The sequence below is a fragment of the Puma concolor genome, chromosome A1 (genome assembly GCF_028749965.1).
Source record: "Puma concolor isolate L17-30 chromosome A1, mPumCon1.1.hap2, whole genome shotgun sequence".
In the NCBI taxonomy this organism is placed as follows: Eukaryota; Metazoa; Chordata; class Mammalia; order Carnivora; family Felidae; genus Puma; species Puma concolor.
Genome location: NC_141667.1, coordinates 147,777,836 through 147,790,638, shown reverse-complemented (window position 1 = coordinate 147,790,638; position 12,803 = coordinate 147,777,836). Strand labels below are relative to the sequence as shown.

At 39.4% G+C, this 12,803-nt stretch overlaps 1 protein-coding gene across 2 annotated transcripts in view; it reads left to right on the top strand.

Moving 5' to 3' along the window:
• KCNN2 (potassium calcium-activated channel subfamily N member 2) overlaps nt 1–12,803 on the top strand; it is a 474,348-nt gene that overhangs the window by 451,028 nt on the left and 10,517 nt on the right. The gene's annotated exons all lie outside the window — the stretch shown is intronic.

The window sequence follows — 12,803 nt, the reverse complement described above, 5'->3', positions numbered from 1 at the left end:
GGCAGCAGAGCCCACTGGGAAAATATGGCAGAAAACGGGAATCACGGTGTTGACCCTCTCTCTGTACAAGGCTTGGCTCCCAGTATGTCACCTGTGTAAACTGGTGTCATACGCAGACAACTTTCTGAGAGAGGCACTAGCATTCTGCCCATTTTACAAATGTGGAAGCCAAGACACAGAGAGGTTAGGTAGCTTGCTCAACGTCACTATATCCAAGAGGAAAAAGCTTCTTCTCCCACTCCTGCCAAATGTTTAGCCTCTCTTCCTAGTCACTTGAGAGACCAAAATACAAGGTCAGAAATAAAGCTAAAAATCCTTTTTTAGCAGTGTCATGTTGCTAACATAACTCAAAGGAGAATCCAATCGGGCTGTCATCCAAATAACAAAACACATTGTCATTTGGTAACTTTACCCATAAAAGAATCCATGGCTGGTTCAAGGAGAGTTCCAATTTTCAGTGGTTTTACGCACTTAAAAAAATTTTTTTTTTAATGTTTATTTATTTTTGAGATGGGGGGAGGGGCAGAGAGAAAGGGAGACACAGAATCTGAAGCAGGCTCCAGGTTCTGAGTTGTCAACACAGAGCCTGATGTGGGACTCAAACCCACAAGCAGCAAGATCATGACCTGAGCTGAGGTCGGACGCTCAACAGACTGAGCCACCCAGGCACCCCTGTTTTTACTCACTTTTGATTTTGGTTGCATACATAAAAGTAATCATGGTTCAGTTGGTAAATACTTCCTAATAGCTCTGTCATTTCAATGTGCCTATTTATGTATAAGGACAGTATTTACAAAATGTAAGCATGGATTCCATTTGCCTTGCTATTTTCTAAGTCTTACCACCAGACACTATTGTGAGACTTTATTGCATTTGGAAGGTCCACATATAGTCTAGGTGATCTCAGCCACTCGATTGCAGATATCATGCTTTTGGCCTGGAGGTGCCCCTTTAGAATGTCTTCTACTCTGCACAGCTTTCTCTCAACTCCGGAATTCGCTCTCCAAACTCATGAACATTGGTGAATGTTACAGAAAAGCACAAGGAGAGCCATAAATTCAGAGCTATTAGTCCACATATAATCCAAAATCGTAACAGATGTTTTGTGGATTTTGGATGCATTTCATACTGTACGGTTCGTATTGAGAGTCAAAAGAACTTTACTTTATCAAAAGAACTCTTCCCAAAAAGTCCCCTGTGTAATCCAAACAATTTTATCATGAAGATCATACCTTATAAATTTCATATGAATTAACTGAATGCCACACTGACTAAAAAATTCCATTAAAACACCATATAGCCCATACATCTGCATGTAAATCTTTTCAGCAACAACACCAAAAGCTGGGACAGGATCACAAATTAGAAAAACCAAGTTAGCACATTGAGGCAGATTTCCCCGCATTTCCTAAGCAGGTACTTAGTTTTATCTTAAGAAGGTAAGATGCCATTTCTTTAGATTTACTTTGGGACATCAATATTCCATATCCTACTTACTGAACAGACTATGATGTTAAAATCTGTGAGATTTGTACAGGTCTCCCAGGTTCAGTTGGGAGCCATTCCAGGTTGGTTTTATAATTTAATTAGTTTAGCTGAAGATCACTCAGCCTCAGCACCATTGACCTTTGGGACTGGATAGTTCTCTGTTGTGCAGATGTCCTTGTACATTGTTGACTGGTTAGCGGCATCCTTGGTAGATGCCAGTAGCATTTTCTCTGATTTGTGACAACCAAAAATATGTCTCTAGACATGGCTGGGACAAAATTGCCCACAGTGAGAACTGCTGCTTTGGTTTGTTATTCCCCAAGGATTTGGAGCCTGGGACAGTCCTCATAGTGGGTATTCTTCATATATACTGAATTTATCATAATCTTCCTGGGAATAAAATGTAATTATTTAACAAAATATATAGCATACCTATTAGAGTTGCAGTTCGCCTAATATTGTTGGAGTTCTGTGTTAACTGCTGAGGATATAGAACTGAAATACCAAACTCCAGGACTCAGGAAATTGTAAGCTTTTCTGGTACTCTTCCTTCAGCAAATCATATATAAGAACTGTTTTTTTGTTTCCTGTACTTGGGGCAGAAAAATTGGCTTGTGTTCTTGCTTATGTTGCTTATGACCCCACCCCCCCAAGCCCATTCTTGGCCCCTTTTGGAGGGCTGTGGATCTAGATGACTTCCATTCGTTTTTATGAATGGGACTCATTTCCCCAAGTGGATCATGTTTTCTGATCTTACAGCTCTTCTGTCACAAGTTCTTGTATACTTTAGCTTGACTCATTATCTATAGGGAATCTGTTTATAGAAAGCTTTTTCATAAGAAGTATTATTGTAAATTCAAAATTCACATTCTCCATGATGCTTTATTAATTCTCTTATTTTATTACGCCTCCTTAAAAGTTTAGCTACTTTGCAGTATTACTTCGGACCAAGGCACTCCAAGAAGTCTTGCTGACAGCTTGATTTTTATAGGCAAAATGTCATTAAATGCAGGTACAAATGTTAAAACGTCATTAGAACCAAACATCAATTTCTCATTTATGATACCCATTTCATTATTATAGTCAATACAATATATGAAAATAATAGCCCTTTTATAGTCCTCTTCAACTTAATGAGTACCATTTACTTGGAACTTGATTCCATTTGGTTATTTATGGAATTTCTAAATGACCCTACTTTTAATTTTAAGTTTTTAAATAAAAATTCTAAAATACCAGAATAGTAGGGTCCTGAGCTCACCTCTTCCTATGGATATACCAAGGCTACAACTACAGATAATGCAACTGACTCTGAAAACGACCTGAACACTAACAGAACAGATCTTCCACAACTGAAGACTTAAAAGAAAAAGGTACATGGAGAAGCAGCGAAGATGGACCTGAGAACCAAATTGCCTGCATGGCGACCCATAGGATGGACGGAGGTCACAGGTACAGGGATCCTACCTAAGGCACAAAAGCAGCAAACATCACATAATGGGGCATCCCCTGTTACTGGGGACCTTCAACAGAAAGGTGAGTCCCCATACGTTCAGAATTCAAAAGTTGACAGGGCTTACCTCTGAAAGACATGGGGGCCTACAGGCCTCTGAGACTCTGTGCTTAAAGGGCCAGTGCACTGTATCTCTCAGTCCCTCTCAATCCAAGACCCAGCACAGACAACAGACTGGAAAGCACCTAGATTATACATGAAGGAAATTTATTGAATAATTTTAGGGTATGTGCTGGAGAGGCAAGAATGGGTAGGAACTTGTCCAGGAATGGAAGTGCTGGTGGATACAATTTTTTTTTTTTTTTCTCTCCTGCAGCCTGGGTTGGCCAGACTTTGTAGGAGCCAATTTTGGTACTCTCCATCGTCCTTGCTAGCACTGTTCACCCCACCGCACCTGGCGAGCATTCCCCTGAACCAACTACTGCCCCAGGGAGGGGGACCAGCCTCACCTGCCAGTAGGCCCAGAGCAGTCCAGCCCAGGCGCAACAGGAGGGCACATGCAACCCACACAGCAGACACCCCTGAAGTACCTGGTTCTGCTGACCAGGGTGGACTGCACAAGTGGGCCCCACAGGATACCTGACTTCTAAGACCAGGAGACTTAGCTGATCTACCTAATATGTTGTAACAAACATGGAGAGTGAGACAAAATGAAGGCACAGAGGAATATGTTCCAAAAGAAAGAGGTCCAGGAAGCACAGAGAACCCCACACAAGATGAATCCAAAGACATCCATACTGCAACACAAAATAATTAAAATGGCAAAAGTTAAACAGAGAATCTTAAAAGTAATGAGAGAAAAGCAACTAGTTATGTACAAGGGAAACTCCATAAAGCTATCAGCTGAGTTTTTAGCAGACTCTGCAGGTGAGAAGGGAGTGGCATGTGATCTATTAAAATTGCTGAAGGGAAAAAACCTACAATCAAGAATATTGTACACAGCTAGTTTATTACTCAGAATTGAAGGAGACAGAAAGAGTTTCCCAGACAAACAAAAGCTAAAGGAGTTCATTACCACTCAATCATCCTTAAAAGAAATGTTAAAGGGACTTCTTTAAGTGGGAAAGAAGGGTCTTAACAAAATTATGAAACAAAAAAAATTTCACTGGTAAAAGCATATATGTAGTACTGTTAAAGGGACTTCTTTAAGTGGGAAAGAAGGGTCTTAACAAAATTATGAAAGGAAAAAATTTCACTGGCAAAAGCATATATGAAGTAAAGGTAGTGCATCAGTCACTTACAAAGCTAGTATGAAGGGGAAAAGGCAAAAGTAGTAAAATCAGTTACATTATACAAAAATTAGTTAAGGGATACACTAAAGATGTAAAATATGATGTCATACACATAGAACATGAGTGGCAAATAGAAAGGTAGTGCTTTTAGAATGTCTGCGAACTTCAGCAACCCTCAACTTAATATAGACTGTTATACACATTGGATATTATATATGCACTTTGTTGTAACCACAGGCCAAACACCAGTAAGTAATAAGTTTACACAAAAGAAACAGAATCCTAACACAAAACTACAGAAAGTTATCAAACCAGGAGAGATCAAGAGAAGAAAGAAACAGAAAAACTACAGAAACAACCAGAAAACAACAAAATGGCAATAAGTACATACCTGTCAACAATTACTTCAAATGAAAGTGGACTAAATGATCCAGTCAAAAGACACAAGGTGACTAAATAGATAGGAAAATAGGACCCATCTCTGTGCTGCCTACAAGAGACTTACTTCAGACACAGGGACACATACAAACTGAGAGTGAAGGAATAGAAAAAGATATTCTACGCCAATGGAAGGTGAAAAAAATCTGGAGTAGCAATACTTATCTCAGGCAAAATAGACTTTAAACCAAGATTGTAACCAGAGACCAAGAAAGGTGCTACATAATGATAAAGGGATCAGGCCAAGAGTCAGGATATAACAATTGTAAATATCTATATACCCAACCGAAATACATAAGCAAATATTAACAGACAAAAAAAGAAAAATTGACTGTAATACAATAATAGTAGGAGACTTTAACACTTCACTTACATCAATTGATAGATCATTCCAAACAGAATCAACCAGGAAATAGTGGCTTTGAACACACATTAGACCAGATGGACTTAACAGGTATATACAGAACATTCCATCCCAAAACAGCAAGAATACATGTTCTTCTCAAGTGTGTATGGAACATTCTCCAGGAAAGATCACATATTAGGCCACAAAACAAGGCTCAATAAATTTAAGAAGATTGAAATCATATCAAGCACCTTTTCCAGCCACAACACTATGAAACTAGAAATCCGTTACAAGAAAAAAGCTGGAAAAAATACATGGAGGCTATACAACATGCTGCTAAATAACCAGTGGATCTATGAAGAAATAAAAGGGGAAATTAAAAAAAAATACCTTTAGACAAATGACAATGGAAATACAACAGTCCAAAGCATTAGGGATGCAGCAAAAGCATTTCTTAGAGGGCAATTCATAACAAAACAGGCCTACTTCAAGAAACAAGAAAAATAATAAATACATAATTGAAACTTACATTTAAATAAACTAGAAAAAAGAATAAATTATGCCCAAAGTTAGTAGAGGGAAAGAAATAATAAAAATCAGAGCCAAAATAAATAGAGACTAAAAAAGAATAGAAAGGATCAATGAAACTAAGAGCTGATTCACTGAAAAGATAAAGAAAATTGATAAGCTTTTAACCAGAGTCTTCATGAAAAAAAAAAAAAAGAGCAAGGACTCAAGTATATAAAATCAGAAATACAAGAGGAGAAATAATTAACACCACAGAAATGAAAAGGATTATGAGAGACTACTACAAAAAATTATATGTCAACAAATTGGACAATCTAGAAGAAATGGATAAATTCTTAGAAACATAGCATCTTCGAAGACTGAATCAGAAAGTAGAAAATCTGAACACACCAATTCCTAGTAATAAAACTCATCCCATACCAAACCCATGACAACTACTACTACTAATAAACTGCCAACAAATGTCCAAGACCAAATGGCTTCACAGGTGAATTCTACCAAACATTTAAAGAAGAGCTAACACTTCTCCTTCTCACACTATCCCAAAAGGTTAGAAGATGAAAGAATGCTTCCACATTCATTCTACGAGGCCATCACTACCCTGATTCCAAAACTAAAGACACTACAAAAAATAGAAAACTACAGACCAATATTCCTGATGAACATAGATATAAAAATCCTCAGCAAAATATGAGCAAAGCACATTCAACAATACATTAAAAGGATCATCCACCAACAAAATAAAAAGGCAATCTACTTACTGAATGGGAGAATACATTTGCAAATGATAGATATATCAATACGGGGTTAATATTCAAGATATTTAAAGAACTCCTACAACTCAACATCAAAAAGAACAAATAACCCAATTAAAAAATGGATAGAGAGGGGTGTCTGGGTAGCTCAGTCAGTTAAGCTTCCGACTCTTAATTTTGGCTTAGGTCATGATCTCACAGTTTGTGAGTTCAAGTCCCACATCGGCCTCTGCACTGATAGTGCAGAGTCTGCTTGGGAATCTCTCCCCCATCCCGCCCCCCCCCACCCTTACTCATGCACATGCAGTCTTTCTGCTCTCTCTCTCAAAATAAATAAGCATTTTTTAAAAAATGGATAGAGAACCTGAACAGAAATTTTCCAAAGAAGACATACAGATAACCAACAGGCACTTGAAAAGATGTTCAACATTCTACATCATTAGGGAAATCCAAATCAAAACAGTATCAGAAAGACAATATATAACAAGTGTTGGCAAAGATGTGGAGAAAAGGGAACCCTTGTGCACTGTTGGTGGGAATGTAAACTGGTGCAGCCACTATGAAAAACAATATAGTCATTCCTAAAAAAAAAAATTAAAAATAGAAATACTATACAACCCAGCTCTGGGTATTGAAGAGTAAAACACTAATTAGAAAGGGTATATAAACCCCTATATTTATTGCATTATTTAAAATAGTTAAGATATGGAAGCAATGTAAGTTTCAATCAATGGATGAATGGATAAAGAAGATGCAATACAGATACACACAATGGAATATTACTCAACCATAAAAAGAGTGAAATGTTGCCGTTTGCAACGATATGGATGAAGCCAGAGAGTATAATGCTAAGTGAAATAAGTCAGACAAATACATATTCCATATGATTTTACTCATATGTATAAGTTAAGAAACAAATGAATAAACAAAGTAAAAAAAAAAAAAAAGACACAGACTAAAAAAACCAAGCTTTTAAATACCCAGAACCAACTGATGGTTGCCAGAGAGGTGTGGGGTATGGGATGGGCAAAACAGTTGAAGGGGATTAAGACACACCAACTTCCAGTTATAAAATAATCAAGTCACAGGGAGGAACAGTACAGCATCAGGAGTAGATTCCGTATTCTTGGAACAACTTCGTACAGTGATGTAAAGATGTAACTGTACTTAGGCTGAGCATGTTGTAACATGTAGAACTGTCAAGTCACTATGTTGTACACATGCAACTAACGTCATGTTGTATGTCAACTACAATTTCAAAAGAGTTCTAAAATCTGAATGATCATTCATGAATGATTCTGGGACATAATAGAGAATAAACAAGCACCTAAACACCACACATAGTTACCAAGACGAAGCTTAAAAATACAAGGTCAAGGGTGCTCCTTACCGCTGGAGAAAACTACCACTATCCCCTGAAGCAGTGCGGCAGAAGAAATCCTTTTTTTCTCATGGTCAACAGAGGTAATGATGATAGACATTCTGAAATCTGAACATGACTGTAAAAAAAAAAAAAAAAAAAAAAGCAGTGTGAGTGTTAAACGATTGATTATGCTTCTGAGAAGAAATGTAACTTTCCAAGCCTCCCATTGTGTTTCGTAACTGAACTGAACAGTTTCCATGAAAAATTATTCACTGTGCACAAGTTTTCAGAGGAACAATTTCACATAGAAATCGTTTCTCTGTTGGACAACATCAGCCACATGAAATACCATGTGTGAAAGTACAGCACATTATGCCTTGCACAGTCTATTAAGGGAGATTGTTCTATGCAATTCCAAAAGTTTAACATGCCACTCTACAATTCAGAAGTGGCCACGTACCCAGAATAATCTAATGATTTCAAAATGAAATCATTAGCCTAAGGACAATAACCTGTCACTGGGCTTTTAGTAAGATGGGACCAGCAACTTAATAGATTTGCAATTTATCACCCTTCCAGAGATACTATAGCATAGATACTGTGCTATATCTTTTGGAAATGTTATTACTCCTCAGTCGCATCTGAACCAAGAAGAAATCCTGGAGTTTGGCCCTCTGCACACTTTCATTTTGGAAGGAAACTTGAAAACAAGCAATTCTGAGAGCCCAGACGTAATTTTTAAAGTAGCTAGATGTACCACAAAGGATAATTATACATATTAATGTCCACTGTGGGTGTTTCCAATCCTGTTAAGAATTCTCAATAAGATCCATAATAAGAACACCATTATGCAGTTATATAATTTTTTGTCCTACGTATCTCTTAACAAGCGAACAGAAATTCTGGAGGATTGAGTCTCTGGAGCTTTTACATGGTGCTTGGAGACACAGCCCCGAGGGTGAGAAAGCAAAGTGACTGGATCGCTTGACCTTGCCCTGTTCCAAAGCTATAGCACTCACCCAGCCCCAGGTATCCGTTCTCAAGAGGGCCTGGGCGGCATGTGGTCCTAGTGTCCAGGTTTAGAAGTGTTGTCTGTGTTTGTCCCCGGCAGCCTGGAGGCATCGCCCACAGCCTGTGAAGCAACATTTTACCCATTTTACCACAGTTACAAGAACGAGAGGTGGAAAACTCTTGCTTCTTAAGTCAGAGGTTATGTCCCTTCTCTTAAATCTGATAAGAATGGAAGCATTGCACCAAAATAAGTCTCTGAAGGGAGAGGCAAGGGGAAACTGGACCAAACAAACAAACAAAAAAATCAATTAAATAACAATCAGAAGAGTCAAAAGCAAAGGAAAACTATAAACAAAGTACTCTTTAAAACAGTGCTCTAATGTGTATCTGTATAGGTTTGAGCAAGGCAAAGTTTCAGTGAAAAGTCAGTCAGCTTTTAAGTGCTTTTGTGGTTTATCAAGTATTATTACACTTAAAAATATATTTTACCTTACGACCTCTGGCTTTAGTATTTCATCACCGCCTGTAAACGTCAGCGATAGAACATTTCATGACTTTTTTAACTGCAAAGGTGGTTTTAAGGCATCTGGGTAAGTACTGTTATCTTTAATAGTTTATTGCTTTTAGGGCTTTTGTTTTCTCAACATAACTGATTATTATTATGCCTTTCAAAATGTTTCTGATGAAAGATTTTAATTGCAATGGAGCATGAGTCAGGCAGAGCAAATGTTCATGTTTTCCTTTTTTCCCTGGCTGTGGAGGAAGGGATGATGGGAGGGGAGAAGAACCTTCCCCTCACTCTCCTTGTTTCTTGACATTAGGAAAGTATTGCACAGAGTTGTTGGCTCATTAATTGGCACAAGAATCACTACAGCTACTAATTTTTGAGGGCTAGATCTGTGATCCCGCATAACAACCATCATGGGCTCTAGCATATGGTAGACACTTCATAAATTTGAATTAGTAAATGGAAATTAGGGAAGACGTAGTTAGATCTTACGTCTCTTCTGTAACCTGTATACCCTTCTTATCAAGAGGGTCCTTTGGTCGGGGCACCTGGGTAGCTCAGTCGATTGGGCGTCTGACTTTGGCTCAGGTCATAATCTCACGATCTGTGAGTTCAAGCCCTGCATCAGGCTCTGTGCTGACAGCTCAGAGTCTGGAGCCTGTTTCAGATTCTGTGTCTCCCCCTCTCTCTCTGCCCCTCCCCTGCTCATGATGTCTCTCAAAAATAAATAAACATTAAATTTTTTTTTTTAAAAGAAGGTCCTGTGGTCAATAAATATGTATCTGTGGCTCATGATTAGAATTTATGATGCAGGGCGCCTGGGTGGCTCAGTCGTTTGAGTGATTGCCTTCAACTCAGGTTATGATCTCACGGTACATGGGTTCAAACCCTGCATCAGGCTCTGTGCTGACAGCTCAGAGCCTGGGGCCTGCTTCAGATTCTGTGTCTCCCTCTCTCTCTGCCCTCCCCTGCTCATGCACTCTCTCTCTCTCTCTCTCTCAAAAATAAATAATAAAAATACTAAAAAAAAAAAAGGAGTTCTTATGATACAATGTATACACTATGGTACCAAATACTTAGCGCAACCTATGTCCGAAGCCCTGAGCTAGGGAGACACAAAGGTTAGTGACAATACCCCTGTCTTCTGAGAGTCTATAAATGCCCTCGAAGGGCAGGACAGAGCTCTAGGTTTACACTGTTAGACGTCACGGCAGCATTCTTAAGTACATAAGCAGAGGAAACTTTCCCTCCAAGGCAACTTTTCTTCTCCAGTTTCCCCTATAAGTTTTCTGTCATGGTCATGTAACAGATAGTTCCCCATTGTTTGAGCTTGTGAAACACTGAGGTGCTTTCCACCCTGTCCCTTCCAACCCAAAGACAGACCAGAAAAACATATTCCAGACACATGTGACCAGTAAGCAGAGAGCACATATTTCTACTTTTGGACACATGTCTTGTGACCGCTACTTTGAAAAAGCAGCAGATGGGATGCTTCCAGAGTTTTCTTCCTGGGTTTCACCACCTATTAGAGAGTTAGAAAGGGAAATGTTTCAACATAAGTGCCTGTGTTTCACAGTTCTTAAAAGCAGCTGTAGGGATTTCATTTTCAGACGAGGAATCATGTTCATTTTTTAGCCTGTCAACTACAATGAGCATTTTGTGCATGTGAACCCTGCAACAAAGAACTTGGGGGTTTCACTCACCCCCATGAATTCAGAAATTGAGGTTCCCTACTCCCCTTCAGCCATTCCCCTGCCATCCCAAAGAGGAAAAACAATCATATAAAATACACCGATGACAAGCAATGAATCGCCTTGTTCAAGATTTAAGGACTTGGGTCATTTGGCGTTTGCTGTGTGCGGATGGGAATCCAAAGTGAAATCAATTGTTTTGTTCTCTTGCAAACGTTACTATGTTCAACTGCTGTGTTATGGTCCCACCTGTTTTTACCAAGTTTTCTAGCTTCCTCCTCTGTGTCTTCAGCTGATAAAATCAGGGAGGGGGCGGCCACCCAGCCCCCTTGCCTTCTTCCAGGTGGTAAAGCTGTTCAGAGAGCTGAGACCTCGCTTAACTGGCCCTTCTGCTTCCTAGTGTGGAAGGACCCTATTCCAACCCCAGTCAGTGTTGGCCAGTAACTTCCCACCCCTCTCCCTTTGAAAGCAAGGTCCTCAGGGTGCCTGGGGGGCTCAAGTCAGTTGAGTGCTCCAATCTTGATTTCAGCTCAGGTCATGATCTCACGGTTTGTGAGTATGAGCCCCATGTTGGGCTCTGTACTGACAGTATAGAACCTGCTTGGGATTCTCTCTCTCTCTCTCTCTCTCTCAATAAACAAACAAACTTTCATTTAAAAAATGAATAAAAAATAAAAGCAATGTCCTCAACCGTTAGCCACTTATATAGCATCGTTACCTCTGAAAAGAACATGAGGACCAAATGGAAAAGCATTCCCTACCCCTGTAAAGAAGAGAAATGTGTTTCCATGAGAATGAAGAGCAAAGAATTTAACTGGAACACCTTTGAACTTCACTGCGGATAGTGGTGCTGTTTCTCAGATGCTCTGCTGGTGCTCAGCACCTGACGTTTCATTTTTCCACTGGTTTCAGAATGCATGCTCTCTGTGCAGGCTCTGATGAATATCCAGAGAAAGTGCATTATAGACCAAAGTCAGTGCTAAAAGCAGTTTTAGGAGAGTGTCGTTTTCTTCAAATGGGTTCTAGCAATTTCCCTCAAAAAGAAACCTTTTCAGCAGCGTGAAAAAGATTCACCATCAGCTACCAAACCTGATGCTTTCGGTGCTCAAAGTCAAAAAATACAGATACCTCCTTGGGATCATAGTTGTCATGTAATTTTAAGACTCTTCCTTATTGAAAGTCTAAGGCCTGAAACAGACTTGAGTGATAATTCTCTGTACTCTTCTCATGTAGGGAAGAGAAAACTAAAGTCCTGCAAGGGTTAGCTCATCCCCTTGACTTCACTTGGTTAGTCCAAAGTCAAGAACTTAGAACCCTTTCTCAAGTCCAGTTCGTGGCTCTCTCTTCCCTACCACAGTGCCTTTCTTAAAAAGTGGTCTTCCTCCACCCAACCCCCCAGCAGCCTGCTCTTTGTGAAACAGCCTTTATCCATCACTCAAAAGAATCCAATGGATCAATTTCTTAGAGTAAGTCATTAACAACAAGCTTAAGGGGAAGCTCTGGGTCATCAGAACCTGTAGCGTGAGCAAGGAAGGACGAACTTGTCCGTGGCTGGGCCTTTATCAATGTCCAGAAATTGATGAAGAGCTAATCACAAAAGTAAGTGCTTGAATATTACTAGGAAGTATTCATACCTTCCATCAACCACAGTAGGTCTCAGCCGTGTCATTAAAACACTTGTATCGTTTAGGTTTGTCCCATCCGTTTGAAATGCAGTGTACTCAAATTAACCCACAAAATCATGACAACATAGACTGTCAGCTCATTAAAGCATGCTAACAGTTTGCTGAGTCACTCGGAAAGGGCAGAAGAATAGGTCTGCTTGGACACTGAGCAGTGGAAACATGCCCTTCCTGTAGTTCACAGCCAAAAATGCCAAGCAAGCTTGCAAAAGACAACATTCACCTTGGCCTTCTGGCATTTTGCCTCT